Below are 23,828 nucleotides of genomic sequence, written 5' to 3'. Positions count from 1 at the left end.
ATGCTACTGGACAACTGATGGGTCAAAGAAGAAATCAAAGAGAAAGAAAAAATACCTTGAGACAAATGAAAAATGGAAATACAACATACCAAAGTTTATGGGATGCACCAAAAGCAGTCTTAAGAGGGAGGTTCATAGCAATAAATGCCTACCTCAAGGAACAAGAGAATTCTCAAGCTAATTTGAAGTATACTCAAGGAACTAGAAAAAGAATAAATGAGACCCAAAGTTAGTAAAAGGAAGGAAGTAACACAGATTAGGGGCAAAAATGAATGAAATAGAGACTAAAAAGACAATAGAAAAGATCAATGAAGGTAAGAGCTGGTTCTTTGAAAAGATAAAATTGACAAGCCTTTAGCTAGACTCATGAAGAAAAAAAAAGATAGGTGACTAAAATAAGTAAAATAAGAAATGAAAGAGGTTTACAGTGGATACCATAAGAAACAGAAAGGATCATAAGAGTCTACTATGAACAATAATTATATGCTAACATTGGACACCTAAAAGAAATGGACAAATTCCTAGAGACACACAAATCTAACAAGGCTAAAATCTCAACAGATCAATTGCTAGTATAGAGATTAAATCAAATTTAAAAACCTCCAAAAAACAAAAACAAAAATAAACAAACAAACAAAAAAACAAGAGTCTGGGATCAGACAGCATCATTGGTGAGTTCTACTAAACATTCAAAGATGGTTTATTACCAATCCATCCAGTGTTTACAAATGCTTCACAAAAATAATAAAGGAGATAACTCTTCCAAACCCATTTAATGAGGCCAGCATTACTCTGATACTATGATCAAACAAGGATGCCACAAGTTAAGAAAATGAAATGCCAATATCCCTGATGAACTAGATTCAGAAATCCTCAGTAAAATATTAGGAAGCCAAACTCAACAATACATTAAAAGGATCATACACTGTGATCAAATGGAATTTATTCCAGGGATGCAGGGGTGGTTCAAATCAGTCACTGTAAGGCACCACATTACCAAAATGAAAAAATGAATCAATGAATCAGTAAAGTTGCAGAATGCAAAATCAATACACAAAAGTCTGTTGCATTTCTACACACTAATAATGAGCTATTAGAAAGAGAAGTTAAGAAAATAATCTCATTTACAACTGCATCAAAAGGAATAAAAGACCTAGGAATAAATTTAACCAAGGATGTGAAAGACCTGTGTATTGAAAACTACAAGACATTAATGAAAGAAATTGAAGAAGATACAAATAAATGGAAATATATTTTATGCTCATGGGTTGGAAGAACTACACTGTTAAAATGTGCATATACTACTCAAAGTAATCTACAGACTCAAAGCAATTCCTATCAAAATTTTAGTGGCATTTTTTTCACAGAAATATAATAAACAACCCTAAAATTTATATGAAGCCATAAGAGGCCCCATATAGCCAAAGCAATCTTGAGAAAGAACAAAGCTGGAAGTATTTCATACTCTGAATTCAAACTACATTAAAAAGCTATAGTAATTAAAACAGCATGGTATTTGGCCAAAAAACAGACATATAGATCACATAGATGAATGAAACAGAATAAACCCAATTAATTTATGACAAAGGAGCCAAGAGTAAATAATGGAGAAGAATAGTCTTTTCAATAGATGATATTGAGAAAATTGGACATACACATGCAAAAGAATGAAACTGGACCAGTATCTTATACCATATTCAAAAATTAATTTAAATAGATTAAAGACTTGAATGTAGCCCCTGAAACCAGAAAATTCCCAGAAGAAAACATAGGTAGTAAGCCCCTTGACATAGATTATGTTGATTTTTTTAAAATAGAATTCCAAAAGTGAGATTATTGGTCAAAAGTCTATGACATATAGATTGTAGCTACTGCTTTAGAGTTTTAAAAAGGGCACTACTTAATTTGCATCAGATAAGCTATCTGATTCCATCAGATAGGAGCAAGAATTGGGAGAATAAAGGTTCTTAAAGAGTAGGTGATTCTTTAGCTGTTAATTATTTACTTACCTTCAGAAAAATTATTTACTTTAAACAGAGTCATTACCTGTGCTCCCTTGACACTATGGAATGCATTTATTTTTCTCCTAGTTCTTGTGTATAATGTGCCTAATTTGGCCTTTTATCATAGAAGATAAAAAATATACCTTTGTGATATTATCAGTATATAGATAGTATTTTTTTTTTAAAGATAGTATTTGAATTGAAATCTGTACCTCCTAAATCTACCAGAGAACCTGACACATAATAGGAGATATTGTGTTAATAAGATACTTAACAGCTTGAGATAGGAGATGAGACAGCCAAATGTTGGTATGATTTAGATGATGCTTCCCTTCCCCCCAAATCTAAATGTTTTATATTACTAGATGTACTAGAATGTATTGCTAAAGGTGGTTGTAGAAAAACCAATATATTTGAAATCTCTGTCTGATCCTTCTATATAAAAATAGAAAAGAACCACCTGTTTAATCAGACACTGGACAATGACAATGTATATTGGGAGGGGACAGGTAGAGACTAAGAGATCTGGTAGAGAGAGTAGAACCTAAGGGTTTGAACCTTAAAATATGGCTCAAGGTCATTCTAGGGAATGGTTTCTGGAAAATGTACCCGAAGTTGTGTTCCAGATAGCAAGGTTAAACTCTGGAGGAGTGATTGTGAAAGACAGGAAAGTGTTCTCTGAAATGTGACTAGAATTCCAGGGTGAGTGCTTTCAGTTCAGGACAAGACAGAAATACTGTGAGCTTCAAGTATAGGAGCCATCCAGATGGTGCCTGAGGACAAACACCAGGGATGAGAAACTCAGACGTGAGTGATGATTGAGTTTCTCAGAGAATGGGGCAAAAGTAGGGACGCTGGATGCATATGGAGCACCGAGGAGATTGGGAGTCTTTTATTCATTCATTTATGTGACAGATATTTATTGAAAAATGTGTAAAACTCTGTGCAAGGCAAGAGCAAATGGTGGGTACTGAGGGCTAATACTACAACACAGTGATGGAAGAATTGTGTTAAGTTCTAAATGGTTTAGCAGCAGGAATGATCTAGAATGTTAGCTACATTCTGTCAGAGTGGGTTGAAACCTCAGGTGGAATTTGCATGCATCAGCCCAGTGCTGAATAAGGCAGGACAGAGTCATTTCTTTTCAGTTGCTTTGGAGGGTGGTGGTTTGAGGTGGTCAAGGCTATGTAGTCCAAGGAAACAAGCTTTTTCAAGGAGCCTGGATTCTGTGGATCCAAAGGACACAGTTATTTCTGGTTAAATCTCTCAGATAATGTTCTAACCAGCTAAGAAGGAAATTATGTTTAAAAGAACTTAAGTCATTATACGGGGCCAGAACAGCTTTCCCTGTAAGTGACTGCCAAAGCCTTGTCATTTTGTGGGAGAATCAAGAGCTTCCTCCTCCACCTAGCCTGCCAACTAGAAAATTATTATTTTTAGAAATTATTTAATTTCTTTATTATTATTATTAGAAATTTCTTTCTGCTGTGTACATGTGTGAAATTCCACCATGACTCCTCATTAGTTTAGCTGAAAACATATGGGACTCGATCTTGAATTGCTTCATTAAGATCTGTATTATTTTAATCAGTGAGGAAAGGGTATGAGTGTGCTTTAAAAGAGGGAATCTAAGAGAAGGAGGGGAAATGTTATTAATGTTACTAATGGATGACTAGGATAAGGAAAGGGGAAGGATATAAAATGCCTGCAAACCACCTTTGACTGTTTTAAAAACTACCTTTCAAGGAGACAGAATCAAAATTCTTGAGTGGACCCCCTGTCATCCTATGCTCTTTGAAATGATAACAGTATTTTTGCATTATGCCAGTGGTGTTCTGTTCATAGATTCCAAATTCCCTGGTTAACCTGCTGAAAGGTTATTTTGTTACATGTAGAACCCAATAAAATTATTGATTTGAAGTGTTTGTAGGGTGAAGCTCAATTCAGTGAATAAATTAATAAAATGGATAAATGATAAAGGAATTGAAACATAATAAATTAATAAAAGCCTCAATGTAAAATGCCTTTTAATATGTTCAGGAGGGAGTGTTTCAGCTACTAAATGGATTGCAGTTAAATGAATTAAAAAACAAAATAAATTTTAAAATGCTCCATTATTCATTAAAGTACTTTAGTGCCTCATTAATCTATTTTAGATCACTTAGGCCCATAAGTGCCTATTGTCAAAAGCTGATAAAGTGTGAGGAATTGCTTTTCATACCCTCGAGTCAACTGAAAGCAATATCACTTCTTAAGGTGTTAAGGTCGAGTCTATAGAGCATAAAGTAAGTGTCTTTGCAGCTTGCAAACTTTTTAAAAGGACTATTTGGAGGAGTTATTTTCATGTTTAGACAGCCACACTTTAAAGTTTGTTATTCTTTAAAAGAATTTTAAAAATGAAATAGAAGAAACTTCTCCATTCTAAACAACTCCATTTCCCTCCTTTCTCAAAGAAAGCACCGTTAGAGTGAGACACCTCAGTGGGCCAACCTGAAATAGTTCCTGAGTTAAAATTCAGATGCAATTTCCAGTTTCTTTTGAGCAGTATTGTGGTCTCTGAGAGGTAAGTTACATGTCCTTGAAACTGTAGGACTTCTAAGAATAAATGTGTTTAAATGATTTTATAGGCAAATTTACACTTAAAGTTTACAAACATGTGTGATAGAGCACTGGATGCTGCTTTTGTTCTTTGTGACCTTGGTTAAGTCTCAGTCCTGAATTGGGAAGTGACTGGTAGTAGGGATGGCAGATTGAATGGCAATAATGTTCCCTTCTAGGCCTCATGATCTCTGGTTCCTTTAAAAGAAATTTAGAATAAACAAAATCATAGAGGTTAACATTTTAACACCCAGGGCACAGAAATGGTCATGAAAAAACAAAACAAAATGAAGAGGTATATTAGAATGTCTTTGGATGAATGGATTGAAGATGTTGACAGGTGGTGACTCTTTTCTTGTTACCCATAATCAATTAGGAACATCTGATTTTACTGTGGGGATGTTGACACTATTCTGAACATTCTTTAGAACAAGCCATTTCGTTGAGGCCCAACTTTGATTTAATGAGAGTTGGAAATCTAAACAGTGGGAAAATCCATACCATTTGAGGTTCTCTTTGTGCTGAGTCATGTAAGAAAGTACAGTGGAAATCCTGATCCTCTTCTGTTTATTCCCCTCCTACCCCACAGTTCATCACAATCCTGGGCTTCTGTTAGATGTATCAGGAAAGAAACCTTCTCATCCATGGGATAAATACTCATAGGACCAAGTAATCTTTGGATGGTCATTCTTCTGGGATATAGCCTGCCAGAAAAATGAAGACAAATAAAGAAATCAACATACACCCCCCAAAATTCCCAAACCTAACAAAAACAAACTAGACTAGAGATAGTAAGAGAGGCAGAGCTTTCAAGACATCGATCACTTGCCTGGGCCAAGCCATGCCTGAACTCTTGAAGTTTTAGTTATGTGAGCAAGTAAATTCCTTTATCAGCATTAGCTGGATGGAATTGTTTTCTATCATTTGCTCTCAAAAGAGCAAATATTAGAAAAAAAGTAATGTGAAATGCCTGCCACCTATCAATATTAATTAGTATGTTTCTTCTTCTGTAAGATGCCAATGATTATAATATGTATAATTTATTTAATATTTAAAGAGGCAAAAATGCTGCTGTATTAAATATATAGATCAATGTTTAGATAAATTCATATTTTGGAAATATTAAATGCAAAAATATGCCTTAGAATGAAATAAGGAAATTTAAACAGTTTTTCTTAATTATGATAGTTGAAATTATTCTTTTGATTAAATGACAAGTTTGAGGGGAGATCAGGAGAATAAGGAGAGAAAGCACAGTAGAATTTTGGAACAGGAACTCTGGGTAAAATGAAATCTTATAGAGAGAGATTGGAGTGAAGGAATTTGAACATTACAAAGCGTAATGATGACATTGGGTAATATACTACTTTGATGCAAGAGGTTAGCTAAGAGTAAGATAATGATAGTGCTGTATACTGTGCTCAGCATAAAAGATAGGATAGTCACCATGGTGGTGAACCACCATTGTGGTTTCTGCCTTCATCAGGATTGCAGTTCAGTGGTCCAGGCTTGTGGATTCTTCTGTATTCCTAATAGTCACTTGCATCTTTTTCCTCAGGTCCTGGCTTATACTCTTTCTGTTGATTCTTCTCTTCCCCTAGGGAGCCCTATTGACAAGACCCAAGTCATTCCATGCTGGCTATTTCCAGAGAAATCTCTTTATCAATCTTTCCAAAATCTATCATCTAGCCTCTTTAAATTTATTTTTATTAAAAAAAATTTTTTTTTAATTTTTGCGAGAGAGTGAGAGCAAGTGAGCACAGTGGGGAGGGAAGCAGAGGGAGAGGGAGAGAGAGAATCTAAGGCAAGTTCCATGCTTAGTGCCAGAGTCCCATGCAGGCTTGATCTCACAACCCGTGATCATGACTTGAGCCGAAATCAGAGTCCAGTGATTAAGGGACAGAGCCACCCAGGCACCTCCAACCTCTTTTTATAGACTTGATCTTCTCAAAGCCTTTATGAGTTACATAACAGGTTTTCTTGTTCTCTTATAAGTTCTGTATATGAAGATGGGTTTCTCTCATTTACCTTGGTATCCTACTGACAAAACCAACACAGAAGGAGTCCATTCTAGCTCTACTGAAAGCATTACACTTACAATTTATAGGCTATTTATTAAAAATCTCCCTATCTTGTGTGGTGGTGGATGTTATCTGGACTTCTTGAGATCATTTCACAATATAAAAAATAAGAAATTATTATATTGTACACCTGAAGCTAATATAATGCTATAAATCAAAAAAGAATCCCTTAAACATACTTAACAAATTTATAAGTACATACATTTAAAATGACATTGCTTAGAGATGTCTTATTATTGACTCTGAAATATCATGTATTTGTATGACAAACCCTTCTTATAATTCAGAATGACCAACTTTTTTATAACCTTATATAACAATTTTATTAGGGAGTACTCATTTTAAAATCACTTGCATATTTTCTTTGTTTTTTCTTTTTTCTATTTTGGATGTAAGCATTTCAGAGCTCAGTTTTGTGATCCATTGTAGTATTTTCTCTTTCAATGATTTTATTTTTCTTGATTTAACCTTTTCTCTCTCTTATTTTAGTTGATTCTTTTTCTTTTCTTCAGAGATCCTCTTAAATTTATGTCTCTTTAAACTGCTTCAAAATTCTTTCTTCAAATAGGCTGGTCATAGTGGTAATATAGGTTTCTACATATCAGACTGTGCTTTAGAATACAAGTTGGAAATTAAAATTATATTTTGTGCAGTTTTGGAGAAAATTTTTATTCTAATTTTTAATTAATTCATTTGTTCATTCAGACCTCTCCTTATTCCCCCAAAGATACTAACTGGCTTTCAGGAAATATATATAATGAAGAAGCATAGTGTTTCTTTCCTAAGACATATTCTGGAATATTAATAGATATCATGACAAAACTGCTCCATGTTTAAAATTTTGGCTAAATGAACTTGAATGGGTTTTTTAAAAAATTCAGTACTAGGTGACTTTTGGGTAAGGCATGGGGCTGTAGTTATTATGCAACATTTCACAAATACATTTTAAAAGGAATATAAGAACTAGTGCTCTAGGAAATCCAGTTGGAAAAATGCTTACTTAGTTAAATAGAAATAAAATCAACAGCAGGAAAAGCCAAGATAGAGTAAATTATACCAGAAGGAAAAAAAAACACAATAAAGTTTCACATGATTTAGCTGTAAATTTGTTTTTGACCTTCCTAGAGGTGAAAGCAAAAGAGAAACATGGTTCACTACATAATTCTCACTATAGGAAGAAGAAAGAACACATTATTTCCTTGGGGGCAGGCATACTGACACTGGATTATGACAAATGTGTTTTGGTTGGATCACATTAGAGTTTTGGGTCTTTTTTTGTAGCCTTCCTAATGTCAACCTTTATGTAGGTGACAGGAGAATAAGCGGGGTAGGTTTTACCAGAACCAGGGGTCCAGTAGTCAGGCTGTTTCATCAGTTATCAGACGTGAGTTCTTGTGAAGTCAGTTCAAGTGTGAAGCAGCAGACAGGAAAGAAGCAAAGTCTGAATGTCAGAAAGATACAGAGAAGTCGCTGGACAATTTCATATAACCACACGGCACCTCTTCCTTGGGGTTCTCTTTGAAAATAAGCTCATGTGAATCAAAACCAAATATTATCCATCCATCCATCCATCCATCCACCCATCCACCCATCCATCCATCTTCTATTTGTTTAAGGGGATATTGTATATGTCTTTTTTAAGGCATCATTTTAAGTTTTGAAAATGAGGGTGGGATATATTTTCATACATGGTTTTATGTTTTATGTGTTCCATCTATATAGTGACCATGAGATAAAACTGTTGATCTAATCACCGAGTTGATGGAATTCTTCGTTTGTCTAGGATGTGGAAGTTGACCATATTCTTGTAGAAAAGATAGCCTTTACAGTCACTTTATGAAACCTGTCAACTTTCTAAAAACTAGGTTGATCAACCCTAGTTTTTTCCAACAGATAGAGAACTTGATCACTTGTTCAGTAGTTTATTGATGATATTTGGAAGGATAATTATGTGCTATATTTCTTTATGCCATGAAAATAAATAATTCCTCATCTATCATTCTTTATGAATTACAGCAAAGAAGCTCAGATGAAAACTTCAGAAGTTTAATTTTCAACATTAAAAAATATTAGATTATGATGGTCTGAGCCTAGCTCCATCATCTACTTAAAATAGTTGTGTGGACTTAGGCAATTTCCTAAATTTCTCAGAACCTCAGTGTCTTTGTTAAACAGAGAAAATTTAGTTACACGCTTGACAAGGTTGTGTTGAGGAATGCATAAGACAATACAAGCAAATTGTTGGGGCCTGACATAAAAAATCACTCAATAATTTTTAGATATGATGATGCTGATTGGATATTTTATGATGAAGCTTAGATTCATTGACTACTGTAGTACTGTTTTTCAAGATCGTATAAACAGCAGATAATTCATTTGTACCCAAATGAGGAAAGATAAGATCAACTATCCCCTTCTTTCTATTGTTAAAGGACAGATGATTGCTGTGAAATGACAGAGATAGATATATATTAAAACAGTTTATTTTCAAAGAACTCTTGCCACACATGACAGCCCCAGAGATTACTGGCATTCAGCACTGAATTTTAAAGTTCAAACTCTGTTTCCATTATTTAATGAAGATTTGCTATTCTATTTTTCCCCAGAAATTATAGTTTCATTGTTTCTGTGTGAACTTCCATTAAGAATGTCATATTCTTCTAATCTTAACAGCTGCTTTTAGAAATCATCATTGTAGGATTTGGGAAAATATTAATTGGATTGAAGGAACAGTAGCAGTTTTATGTTACTGTCTGGGAAACAGAAGTAGAAGGAATGATTAGGAAGGAAACAATGTCATGTCTATTATGGCATCAATGCATTTTTCTGTGGACCTTTATCAAGAACATAGTTGTCATTTAAAATAAACTTACTATACTTACCTGCTTTCTTATAGATAAGAGAGTCATTTGTGGTAGAATAAGCTGCTCAAGAAGAGAGAGATCAAGTTAAATAATTTATTAGAACAATTGTTTTCATTGCTTATGGCTTGTAAATGGAAAAAAAAAATCAATGAATTCATTTTATGTTGAGAAAAGATTCCAAAACAAAATGTCATAGTCATATAACACTTGAAGGTTGGATGTATCTAGACCATGAAGACCCTGAGCTGCTCTAGGTTAATATTGTTTCTAGAGTTCAGAAAGCACACATTCTATAGAACATAATAATTGACAAAATACATTTTTGCATATTGTATATATGATTGTGTTTGCATTAACATCAACCCCATCTGTGCCAAATGGCACATCAGCATTTCAGAAAGAGATACTATTACTACAGTTTCTAGTTACTTCAGTTTTTAGATATGTCCCACAAAATGATTAGTAACTTTTATTAATTGATATAGCTACTTACTGATAGTTTCTAAATTAAAAATCTAGTAAAAATAAAAAATTCCAGCAATGTGAAAAAAACAAAACAATTTTAATATAAGACCATGGCAGTGATTATACTGATTATGAGTAAACATTGTGAAGACATGTTCACAATAGGGCATTTCACAGCTACTTATTTGTTCTGAAGAATTTTATTAAAAGTAATAATTAATCGACCCTTATTTAGTGTTAGCATTTCATTAAGAGCAGGGATGGTTAGTGCTATTGTTTTATATAGACCCAGAGACATCATTTGGTGAAAGCCTAATTTACCTGACTTCATTGATCTTTTCCTTTCTTTTAAAATTTTTCAAATGGAATCTCAAATGAATAAATTAGTGAATTTATCATTTTCTCCATAATACTGTCATAAGGACAGTTTGATAAAATAGCTCATTATAGTCAATGATGTGAAATATGAGTTTCATCAGCATATTTTCATCAAATGCAGCCACAGAAATTAGTTTGCTATTATCATGGACTGTGGAATGCAAAAATAAAATTAAGCATGCTATTATACTGGTTAGATTTTGGGATTGACCCAACTGAGTTAAAATTAAAAAAAAAAAACTTTTAGTGACAGAAGAAAATCAAAGAAATCACAGAAAAATTAATTGACAAGTGATAATGCTAGTCATGTAATGACTGTTTGAAATAAGTTGTCATTTCCTTCAAAGGTAGCTTTCAATTTGACAAAATACAGCATCCATTCCTGAACAAAACCCTTCAGAGTGTTGGGATAGAGGGAACTTTCCTCGACATCTTAAAAGCCATTTACGAAAAGCCCACAGCAAATATCATTCTCAATGGGGAAGCACTGGGAGCCTTTCCCCTAAGATCAGGAACAAGACAGGGATGTCCACTCTCACCACTGCTGTTCAACATAGTTCTGGAAGTCCTCGCCTCAGCAATCAGACAACAAAAAGACATTAAAGGCATTCAAATTGGCAAAGAAGAAGTCAAACTCTCCCTCTTCGCCGATGACATGATACTCTACATAGAAAACCCAAAAGCCTCCACCCCAAGATTGCTAGAACTCATACAGCAATTTGGTAGCGTGGCAGGATACAAAATCAATGCCCAGAAATCAATGGCATTTCTATACACTAACAATGAGACTGAAGAAAGAGAAATTAAGGAGTCAATCCCATTTACAATTGCACCCAAAAGCATAAGATATCTAGGAATAAACCTAACCAAAGAGGTAAAAGATCTATACCCTAAAAACTATAGAACACTTCTGAAAGAAATTGAGGAAGACACAAAGAGATGGAAAAATATTCCATGCTCATGGATTGGCAGAATTAATATTGTGAAAATGTCAATGTTACCCAGGGCAATTTACACGTTTAATGCAATCCCTATCAAAATACCATGGACTTTCTTCAGAGAGTTAGAACAAATTATTTTAAGATTTGTGTGGAATCAGAAAAGACCCCGAATAGCCAGGGGAATTTTAAAAAAGAAAACCATAGCTGGGGGCATCACAATGCCAGATTTCAGGTTGTACTACAAAGCTGTGGTCATCAAGACAGTGTGGTACTGGCACAAAAACAGACACATAGATCAATGGAACAGAATAGAGAACCCAGAAGTGGACCCTGAAATGTACGGTCATCTAATATTCGATAAAGGAGGAAAGACTATCCATTGGAAGAAAGACAGTCTCTTCAATAAATGGTGCTGGGAAAATTGGACATCCACATGCAGAAGAATGAAACTGGACCACTCTCTTTCACCATACACAAAGATCAACTCAAAATGGATGAGAGATCTAAATGTGAGACAAGATTCCATCAAAATCATAGAAGAGAACACAGGCAACACCCTTTTTGAACTCGGCCACAGTGACTTCTTGCAAGATACATCCACAAAGGCAAAAGAAACAAAAGCAAAAATGAACTATTGGGACTTCATCAAGATAAGAAGCTTTTGCACAGCAAAGGATACAGTCAACAAAACTAAAAGACAACCTACAGAATGTGAGAAGATATTTGCAGATGACGTATCAGATAAAGGGCTAGTTTCCAAAATCTATAAAGAACTTATTAAACTCAACACCAAAGAAACAAACAATCCAATCATGAAATGGGCAAAAGACATGAAGAGAAATCTCACAGAGGAAGACATGGACATGGCCAACAAGCACATGAGAAAATGCTCCGCATCACTTGCCAACAGGGAAATACAAATCAAAACCACAATGAGATACCACCTCACACCAGTGAGAATGGGGAAAATTAACAAGGCAGGAAACCACAAATGTTGGAGAGGATGCGGAGACAAGGGAACCCTCTTACACTGTTGGTGGGAATGTGAACTGGTGCAGCCACTCTGGAAAACTGTGTGGAGGTACCTCAAAGAGTTAAAAATAGACCTGCGCTACGACCCAGCAATTGCACTGTTGGGGATTTACCCCAAAGATTCAGATGCAATGAAACGTCGGGACACCTGCACCCCGATGTTTCTATCAGCAATGGCCACAATAGCCAAACTGTGGAAGGAGCCTCGGTGTCCATCGAAAGATGAATGGATAAAGAAGATGTGGTTTATGTATACAATGGAATATTACTCAGCAATTAGAAACGACAAATACCCACCATTTGCTTCAACGTGGATGGAACTGGAGGGTATTGTGCTGAGTGAAGTAAGTCAATCGGAGAAGGACAAACAGTGTATGTTCTCATTCATTTGGGGAATATAAATAATAGTGAAAGGGAATATAAAGGAAGGGAAAAGAAATGTTGGGAAATATCAGGAAGGGAGACAGAACATGAAGACTCCTAACTCGGGGAAGCGAACTAGGGGTGGTGGAAGGGGAGGAGGGCGGGTGTTGGAGGGGAATGGGTGACGGGCACTGAGGTGGACACTTGACAGGATGAGCACTGGGTGTTTTTCTGTATGTTGGTAAATTGAACACCAATAAAAATTAATTAAAAAAAAAAGAAACTAGAAAAAAAAAAGGTAGCTTTCAGGTCTACTTTTTTAATGCAGTCATAATGCTAAAATGTGATTTTTTAAATGTTTTCTTTTGGTAAATCAAATAAAATCCTGTATATAATAAGGACTGCTTGTTATCTCTATTGTTTTGGAGAATTTAGCAATTGGCAGTTCCTATTGTATCTATATTTTAAATCCTCATTTTGCTTAAAATTGGACATTTAAGTAATGGATAAGTCTTCTTGATTTTGACTGGTTTATGATGAATGTATATACATCCATTGAATGCTAATATTAGAACATTTCACTCTTAAAATATTTATATTAGTTAACTATTGTTATAAAAATGCACATAGCCAATCACCACCAAAAGTAATGGCATACAAAAAAAAGCATTTATTTAGCTCAAGTGCTGTGGGTTGATGGGGTTGGATGTTCTTGGCTGGGGTAGCAGCTGGCTGGGTGAATCAGCTCCAGGGACTTCTCATCCTTCTCTTGGAATCAGCAGGTTTTCTAGGCATATTCTTCTTACAGCAAGGGTAGAAACACAAGAGAACACATGAGAACATCTGAGGCCTTTTAAGATCTAAGTTCAGAAATGGCATATGATCTTTTCCAGAATATTGGTCAAAGTCATATGGCCAAACTCAAAGTCAAGGGATGGGGCAATATGCTTTGTTTTTTGAATGGGATAAACTACAGAATCATATGGCGAAGAGCATGGATACAGGGAAGGGTGGAGAATCTGGCCTAGAGATGAGATTTACCATAACATCAGTTTCACTGAGGTAATAGTTAAACACATTAAATCAAGCCATCATTAAGATAAAGAAGATAAAAGGAGATTTTAAAAAGTTGCTATGCTTATGTAGCTTTTTTCACAAAATCATTGCAGGTGTGGGGATGTTCAACCAACCCATTATAATGTAAATTTCTGATATATCATAACTACACATAAATCAATGGTAGGTGTTAAAAAAATAAAATGCTGTGTATACTATTTTGTGGAAAGTTGGAATATTTAAGTAGATAAACAAATAAAAAATATGTATGTTTTTTTGATTACACCAGAGGAAACTCAGATACTATTATTTGATTTAATTTTTCAACTTAAAGGTTTTAACAAAAATGTTTTATCTCCCTTAACTCTTTTTTTCTTGACTTTGTAACTGAACTATAAAAGTCACAATACCTAAAGTATCCATAGCCCCTCTAACCCAGCTCAAATGTACATTGTGACAGATGAACCTGAGCAAATTTTGTTTTGAAGTAGGTAAAGATTAAATCATAAATAACAGTGAGATGAAAATTTTTATGGAAATATTTTGTACTTTAGTGAGCAGAAAATCTGAAATCTTGGGAATCTGAAATCGTGTCATATTTGAAAATAAAAAAAGATTGTTCTGTTCATTCTTATGTAAAAGCTAAAGAAGTGATGAGAAGGGTAGAAAAATAAGTCAGAAGAGAGAAAGATAGTAGAGAAATCAAGAGGACAGAGCATGGGAAGTACAGAGTAAATTTTGGAAGAGTCCTGAGAGTTACAGACATTCAGGGATTATGTGAAGCTTTCTGATAGCAGAGAAAGGGAAGTTAGCATTAAAATGTCAGAAAGTAGAAAAGCCAAAATGTAATTTATATTTTAGTATTTGATAATGGTAACACGTGTCATTTTAAAACTACTTTGGCCATGGGACAGCTCGGTAGGCTGGAAGAAGAAATGTTTTATGAAAAGGAAAGTGTCACTGGACCATTGTTTTTAGGTGGGGTTCCTCTGAAGATGTGTACGTTTATATAATTGGACTCTGAGAAGGCTTTTTGTTTGAAGTAGTGTGACAAAGTAAGTCACAAAAATAGAAGAATGGAGCCTATATAAGAGTATAAAGTTGAACACATACATGTAACAGAGTGATTATAATATTTCAGTTTATAACACAGGATATCATCTATCTTCCTGGAAACACAGCAGATGGAAATGTAATAATGTTGTGCTAACCTTAAACAGAGAAAGTATATACATGAATGTGACTGAAAACTAAAAATAAAGGGAAGCATTGGCAGATTTTTAAAATATTGACTGACCTGTATTAATGATTAAAAACCTCAGAAAGAGCAGCCATACAGATTCTTTGTGAAATCCAAGGCAACTACAGCAGTATGGTATATAGTGATTATTAAGAGTATGGACTTTGGAACTAAATAGAACTGAGTTTGAGTAGTGTTATTTTCTACCCAGCGCGAGTGACATTGGGTCAGTAATTCAAATACCCTTTGTCTCAGTTCCTTCATTTCTAAAATAAGGATAATAATATCTACTTTATAATCTTGTGAAAATAAAATGAGTGTCTAATGAAAGCACTATTGCTTGGTTATCGGATAAGAGCTCAACAAATGTTAGCTATCATTATTAGTATTATCAAGCATTCAGCTAATACAAAGGACCTAGGTTTAAAAATGTGCATTTCTCATTCTTAGAGAAAAGATCAAAGTGAAAGGAGCTCTCCATCTGGCTTATTGTTAATTACAATGGTAAATGACTTTCTTAGGGAAAAAAAAAAGAATGCTTATCAATATGTCATATGCTTTCTCAGAAGACTAGCTTTAGGTTCTAAGGTCAGAAGTCACTTGAGAAGGCTACAAACAGCTAGTGTCAATAATTGGTACATAAGGAAACCATGAAGAAGTTTTAGGGCTTTTTCTCACCCTGAGAACAACTTAAGTCTTTGAATGGCAATCCAGAACAAATAGATGGAGGCTAATTTAACAATCATTTCCATCTTCACTGGGGCATGTGGGGCTACACAGCATTGAATGTTTTTAATATGGTCTTATCTTTGTAAGAGAAAATCTTCTGAAGACAGGAAAATGTATTCCACCTGGAGCATTTGAGGTCAGAGTGTATTTAACTGCTTATTATTCAGAAGCTAATACCTGGATTGAGTAATATATGAAAAAAATTCTTACTGTTTCTATCACTGCTAAAGGGTATTATTTTTATTTTTAAATGTTGTAGTATTTAACTTGAGGAGGTGCCTAATGAAGAGCAGTGATATTTTGAATATTGTCCTGAATATACTTTATTGTTTCAATCCTTTAGATGATCCTGTTATTCAGGATGACATATAATTACAAAATAATTTTATCCCTCACTACAGCAGCATAGAAATCTCAGTCTCTCCATAGGCAAATTTAAATATTGTCTGTGTCTAGATCCTCTTAAAAAGTAATAAGGCTTTTTGACAGTTATGACTTCATGTTGTTTCTAATGACACCTTCTGCACATTTGTAGGCTTTGAAGTAAGATGTTATCATATTCTTCAAGTCCAATTTCTTGACAGACTGCCATATTCTTCTGATTGAAGCTAGTAAACACAGTTCCAGAGGGATTACAAAGATAAGGAATAAGGCATTCTATTGAATGCACACCCTCTTGTTACCACCTCTTGCTCTAGCCATTGTTATGGTGATCAGATCCCAGAAGGCTTTTGTGAACTTAAGACATGCAATCAGAAAGCAGCTCATCCCAAGCCAAAGTCCCCATACCTTTCACTTTCTGCTCCAGGATGGCAGGAGACACTGGTGAAAATCATGTCATTATTCACCTAAGAAGTGGGGCTGAGTAAACACCAGGAGGCCATCCTTGACCAGTGAGGGATTGGAGTTAATGAATCACTGTTTTTCCCTTTTGTTGCTTATGAACCAGGTATTATTATTATTATTATTATTATTATTATTATTTTAATTTTTATTTACTTATGATAGTCACAGAGAGAGAGAGAGAGGCAGAGACACAGGCAGAGGGAGAAGCAGGCTCCATGCACCGGGAACCCGATGTGGGATTCGATCCCGGGTCTCCAGGATCGCGCCCTGGGCCAAAGGCAGGCGCCAAACTGCTGCGCCACCCAGGGATCCTGGTATTATTATTTTTTAACCCCCATTTTTCAGATGAAGAAACTGAGGCACAAAAAGGTTAAGTGATTTGATTAAAGTCACTTAGCTAGTAAGTGACCAGGCAGTCTGGTTGCAGTCTGTGAGCCTAGCCACTCCACTCCACTCTCTCGTTTCATTAGCAGAACTATTCTTGATCCTCTTTATTATTTCACAAATGCATGAAATTAGAAAATTTTGGGAGATCTCACTCTTTGCCAGGTGACTTCTCTCTGCAAATGCCTAAAAAGAAACGCTGCTTTCCTGAGCTACATATAGCTGTGGGAAAGAAATCTCAGAAATCACTCCCAAAAAATGAACAAGAGGGTTGTTTCTTATCTTTTCCTTAACCACATTTTCCAAAAGCATGAGTGTGTGCACACTTGGTTGTGCTCATGTGCAAATGTGCATACTCACATGCTCTTAGAGTTAATATGATTCCATTATCTTTTTTTTTTTTACGATTCCATTATCTTTTAGCGCTTAAAGCTGTGAGAAGTCTGCACTCAGCTTCTCTTTCCTTATAGAAAGTTTCTCTCTACAAAGAAGTTTGTGGAATTCTTTTTCAATTTTGTTTATTTTAAAGTGTTCATGTATTTACGTATTTAGAGAGAGTGTACATGTGTGAACACAAGTGGTGGAGGGAGAGTCAGAGGGAGGGGAGAGAGAATCTCAAGCAGGATCCATTCCCACCGTGAGATCATGACCTGAGCCAAAATCAAGAATCGGTTGCTTAACTGAGCTACCCAGGCTCCCATCTTTTTTCAATTTTGAAACGTAAAAGCTTTACCAGGATGTATCTTGAAGTCTTTCATTTTATATTAACTTCTTTTTTCCTGGAACATTTGGGTTTTTTCCTTTTAATACATTTATGTCCTGCATCTTAGAACAGTTTTCTTGTGACACATCTTTTCCCCCTTTTCTTTAGGTATAACACCGATCTGTGTATTGGATCTCTAATGTCTATCTTCTGCCTGTCATCTTGGGTCTGTGTGCTCTTGTGTTTCTCTAAAATCTGTTCTCCATGTCATTGATTAAGTTTTCTGAAATACAAAGTCCATTCTCTGCTGCTTGTAGTTTAAAGTTTAGCAACACCATTATTTTATTTTCTTCTTAATTTCTTTCCTTAGCATTGCCAGATCTTATTTTATCTAATTCTGTTTTTTTTAAATTTTCCTATTCTATAAAGCACATGTTTTCTTTATTTGTAAATTTGAAGTAAGTTGACTCTAAAAAAATCCTTTTGTATCCTGAAATTAATCTTCCCAAATGCCATCTCTCTCTTTTTTTTTTTTTTAAGATTTTATTTATTTGACAGAGAGCACAAGCAGAGATAGCAGCAAGCAGAGGGAGAGGCAGAAACAGACCGCCTGCAGAGCAGGGAGCCCAACTTGGGACTTAGTTCCAAGACCCTGGGATCATGACCTGAGCCAAAGGCAGATGCTTAATTGATTATGCCACCCAGGTGCCCCCCAAGTGTCGTCTTTACCTATTTTTAAATTTCTATGTTTCTTTCTTTTTTTTTTAACAGATAAACAGGAATTTATTAAAACCATTGTCTCCAACAATACAAAAATTAAATATTAAGGCATCTTTGACTCCCATCTTGGTGTATGCAGCAAAGAGAAATGTTTTCAATGGGAACCAACACTTCTGTTCAAATGCTTTCGAACGTATTTGGCAGATTTGTTTTTATATTCTCCTACTCCACATACAGCTGGAAACTCTCATTGCCAAGTATGACCCAAATGAAGAGAAAAGTATAAACAGATACTTGTTTATTAAAAAGAAGTAGTTCACTCTTGAAAAATAAAAAGGAACTATAAAGAATGGTATGTATAAAGCTCAAATACTAGTATTTAAATTTCTCTGAAGCAATTTATGCTTCAGTAATTAAGAGAAAGAAGAGATGAAGACTTCATTAAGATGAGAAGTCTATTAATATGGATCATGCCGCAGAATAACTGTTCACTCAGTATTCTCCACTGGGATGAGAGTTTCAAAAAGGCTTCCTGCTCCTTTAAAAAATATCACATCCACTAGGATAAGATCATATAAACTCACATTGATTATTATTTCCCATTTTGTCCATTTACAAAGCTCAACCATCTTAAAAAATAATGCTAAATGGTAACATTTCACCTTTTATTAAGGCAAGTTTGTGAAAGTAATTTAATACAACCAGATCTCTTCATGAACTTTCAGCTTAAAACATTTTTACAAAAAAAAAAAAAACAAAAAACACAACAACATTTTTACATAAGAAACATACAAAAAAATTCTGTTTTATAAAAAGCCACCTCAATACCAGAAAAGAGTAATGAAGGATTTTGAACCCAGTTTACTTTTTAAAGGATGCTCTTCTCTTGTCTTCAATTCCAAGTACTATTCATCATCTTTAGAGCCAGTTTTGCTTAAATGCTTCACCACGTCCACCCAGTTCCATCCTCGAGGAAGTTCTCCTTTGTGATCTGTTGTATCTGCCAGCTTACGTTTCTGGGCTTTTGAAAGCTGTTCTTTTTTGTCTTTTTTCTTACTCGATGGGGCTGTATTAGGAGTTTCAACGGAGATGATACTGCTTATGGGGATCGTAGAATTCACAGGCTGGTGATTCTCCATGAACTGCTCTTTATTGTCCTTGGCCTACTCAAACAACGTGTAGGTCACGGCAGTCCCGAGATTGACCTCCACCGCTTCCTGTAACTTGGCTCATATGCTCTGCTTTACAGCCGATGATATGGTGTTAAAAAAAGCGTTCATAGATATAATTGGAAGTGTTTGGGGATATGTTTCTGTCCAGGAAATCTCTATTAAGAAGGCTTTGGGATCACCATTTTCACCTATCCTATATTGAAATGAAACGGGACTCAATTCCCGGAAACTTTCATCCCCTTCATAAATAGAGCGCAGGGCTTCCAGTTCCATCTCCTGGTCCCCGTTGGCTCCCATCGCGCCGGTCGCGGGGACGCCCCCCACCCCCACCCCACCCCACCCCCGGGAGGGCGTTTGCGACGGCGGGACAGCGAGAGCAGCGTGGGCGGCCCCGACCCTTCCTCCGCGCCCTCCGCGCCCCGGGGCTGCGGGAGGCGCACCCCTCGCACCGCGGACAGAGCCCGGCGCGCCACCCGGGGCTCCCAATTTCTATGTTTCTTTTCTTCTGTTCTGGGAATTTTATGCAAGTCTTAAGTTTTTAAAAAATTTGTTCATCTTAGTTTGTTTGTTTTAAAGATTTTATTTATATATTCATGAGAGACATGAGAGGAGGCAGAGACATAAGCAGAGGGAGATACGGGCTCCCCATGGGGACCCGACACAAGACTCCATCCCACAACCCCGGGATCACAATCTGACCCAAAGGCAGATGATCAACCACTGAGGCATACAGGTGCCCCTATTGGTTCATCTTTCAATGAAACTGTAAATGGTGCTGGTTGTTTTATTTTGTTCTTTAGGTCCTCTGCTTTGAACACGAGCTGGATGGCTAGGAGATGGCCTAGCACATGTTCTCTGCTTATATTTTCATGATCGGAGAGAGACATCACATGCCCTCCTTAATGTCCATCACCTAGTTACCTCATCCCCCCACCCACCTCTCCCCTCCATTGACCCTCAGTTTGTTTCCTGTGGTTAAGAGTCTCTTATGATTTATCTCCCTCTCTGATTTTGACTTGTTTTATTTTTCCCCTCCCTTCCCCCATGATCCTGTTTTGTTTCTTAAATTCCACATATGAGTGAGATCATACAATAATTGTCTTTCTCTGATTGACAGTTTGTTTAGCATAGTACTCTCTAGTTCCAACCACATTGTTGCAAATGGCAACATTTCATTTTTTGAAGGCTGAGTAGTATTCCATTGTGTGTGTGTCCACATTTTCTACACTTAAATTTAAAAGGATTTAAATTAAGAGTTGCTAAAATATTTTTTAAAAATATTTTTTATTTATTTGACACACACATGCACAGAGCACAAGCAGGGGGAGCAAGCAGGCAGTGGGAGAGGGAGAAGCAGGCTTCTGACTGAGCAGGGAACCTAATGTGGGACTTGATCCCAGGACCCTGGGATCATGACCTGTGCTGAAGGCAAACACTCAGCTGACTGAGCCACCCAGGCATCCCTTAAAATATTTTTTTTTTAAAAAGGTTAAATTACGCTTTATTTAGCAGGATGAAAAAAAATCACCTTATTTAGTATACTTTGCCAATGCCACAATTTCCTCATTAACCAAAGCATTGCTATTTTACATTCTCATTCCTAACAAGTTTTTGTTATTCTTATAAATATAATTTGTAGTCCCTATTGCACTCAAAAGTTTCATAAGTTCTTAAGAATCACTATAGTTATTCTGCTTATATAGGTCAAATATAAGTTCATTTTTCCTTATTTCTCTTTAACTGATACTACATTTTTTAAAAAAACTAACTTACTATTTTTTATCTAGATATGCATTATGGGAATTACTTAGGTCACAATAATCCATACCTAATTGGGGATCCCTGGGTGGCGCAGCGGTTTAGCACCTGCCTTTGGCCCAGGGTGCGATCCTGGAGACCTGGGATCAAATCCCACATCGGGCTCCCAGTGCATGGAGCCTGCTTCTCCCTCTGCCTGTGTCTCTGCCTCTCTCTCTCTCTCTCTCTCTCTCTCTGTGACTATCATTAAAAAAAAAAATACTATACAAAAAAAAAAATCCATACCTAATTGATTTAATTCTTGCACTATTTTGTGCTCATTACTTTTCTCTTTTTATTCTGTTCTAGTTTTTTGAGCTACTATTTTTATAATTAGGTTTATTTTTATTTATTTATTTTAAAGATTTTATTTATTCATTCATGAGAGACACACAGAGATTGAGAGAGAGCGAGAGAGAGAGAGAGAGAGGCAGAGACACAGGCAGAGGGAGAAGCAGGCTTCATGCAGGGAGCCCGACCTGGGACTCGGTCCTAGGTCTCCAGGATCACGCCCTGGGCTGAAGGTGGCACTGAACCGCTGAGCCACCCGGGCTGCCCTATAATTGGGTTTAGTCACTACCAGTCTAGTGGTGAGGCAAAATACTCAAATAATATTCATAATAAATACCAACTTAACATGACCTTTTTCAGGCAATTATACAAGATGTTCTTGCTTGTGAAAAACTAGGGAGGCCTGCAATTTGAATCTATAGGAATTAGACTTAAACTAGAACGTCTGATAGAAAATCAACTTTCAGTCAGTAAATTGACACACAAGCTAATAAGAACATTTTGTAATTATTTGGGTGATTTGATTAAGGTAGATAGCCAAATTGGATAGATTAGGTAAAAAAAATACTATATTGGGATGAAATATCAGTTTGGAAGGACTATATATCTCTTTCACGTGGAGTAAGACTGCTATTCATGTATTCATTTTTCAGATGCTTTTTTCAAATGAAGAGACAGGGATGAAATCAATTGGAAAACTCCACATGGTGGTCTCATCTGAGCCAGAATAAGCCTTATCCTTGTGTATTGTTTAGCCTCCTTAACTATTTTCCTTTCTCTAGAGTTTACTACCTGGAAATTCCATGAGACGTAGTTTGATTATAGTGGATCACTACCAGTGGACTAGAATATCCTACCCAGAAAATTTAGCTTTTATATGTGTAATCAGATATATTCCAGAACTTTCACTGCTCTAGAAGATGAATTATCCTTATTTTTTGAATTTTAAGGATTATATTTCAGAAGGTATGATGCTTAGATCTGTAAGTTCTACTTTTCTTATGCTCTCTCTCAGTGAGTAGCACCATAATCTGTCCTGTTATCTAGGTGACAAACACAGGTATTCAACCTACATGTCTCCTACCTCTTCACTCTGTTTAGCCCATCATCAGATTCTGTTTATTTTACCTTCCAAATGTCTTCACTATATCTACTTTATTATTTTTTAAACCTTTACTGCCAACCTCTGGTCCAGGTTTTCATCATCTTTCAGCTGAACAATTGCAATAGCCTCCTCACGTGGCCTCCCTATATCTGTTATGGTCTATGTCCAGTTTGTCTTTTCCAATCTCCATTCAGCAAAAGCACATCAATGGATAACCCTTGGCTTTAAACTAGGCATGGATTGGCATCATCATCTTTCATGATTCTCTTACTCTGTGCCTCCAGCTGCACCAAACGTCTTATGTATTGCAAAATGCCCAACTCTTTGCAGATATAGGGGGCTTTCCAAATGCTGTTTCATTTACCTGGAATGCCACATCTTTTTGCTTATAAATACCTAAATGATTACAGGTCTTGATTATAAATGATTATAAATGATTTTATCATTTATATCATATCAATAACCTAAATGATTATAGGTCTTGAAAGGAGATGATATCTGAGCAGAGATATTAGGGATGTGTAATTTAGAAGATCACTAGAATGTGGGAGTAGTGGAGGCACCACATAACTAGGCAGGGCTTGGTCATGAATAACCTTATATGGTATGCTGAATATTGTGGATTTTTATCCTGAATGTGATGAAGAAACCATTCCAGTCAGCATATGCAGAAGTTTAGATGATTAAATAAGCATGTGTTAAAAATATCTTTTTAAAAGGCAATATCATATAATGAAAGAATCATACACCATGATCAAATGGAATTTATTCTAGGGATGCAAGGATTAATCAACATGATACACTGTATTAACAAAATTAAGGATGAAAATTTTATGATCATCTTAATAGATACAGAAAAAAATCATTTGACAAAATCAGCATCCATTCATGTTAAAAACTCTCAACAAACTGGAGATGGGGGAATGTACCTCAACATAATAAAGGTTATATATGACAAGTCCACAGCTAGCATACTCAACAGTGAAAAGATGAAAGCTGTTCCTTTAAGATAAGGAGGGAGACAAGGTGCTCACTATCCCTACTTTTATTCAATATAGTG

At 35.7% G+C, this 23,828-nt stretch overlaps 1 long non-coding RNA gene and 1 pseudogene across 3 annotated transcripts in view; one reads left to right on the top strand and one right to left on the bottom strand.

Annotated features, from left to right (window-relative positions):
• LOC140594453 (uncharacterized) overlaps positions 1-23,828 on the top strand; it is a 640,333-nt gene that overhangs the window by 67,341 nt on the left and 549,164 nt on the right. The window lies entirely within an intron of this gene.
• On the bottom strand, positions 19,163-19,888 carry LOC112925600 (RWD domain-containing protein 4-like; annotated as a pseudogene).

The sequence above is a fragment of the Vulpes vulpes genome, chromosome 11, assembly GCF_048418805.1.
Source record: "Vulpes vulpes isolate BD-2025 chromosome 11, VulVul3, whole genome shotgun sequence".
NCBI classification, from domain to species: domain Eukaryota; kingdom Metazoa; phylum Chordata; class Mammalia; order Carnivora; family Canidae; genus Vulpes; species Vulpes vulpes.
This window is presented reverse-complemented; position numbering and strand designations above follow the sequence as displayed.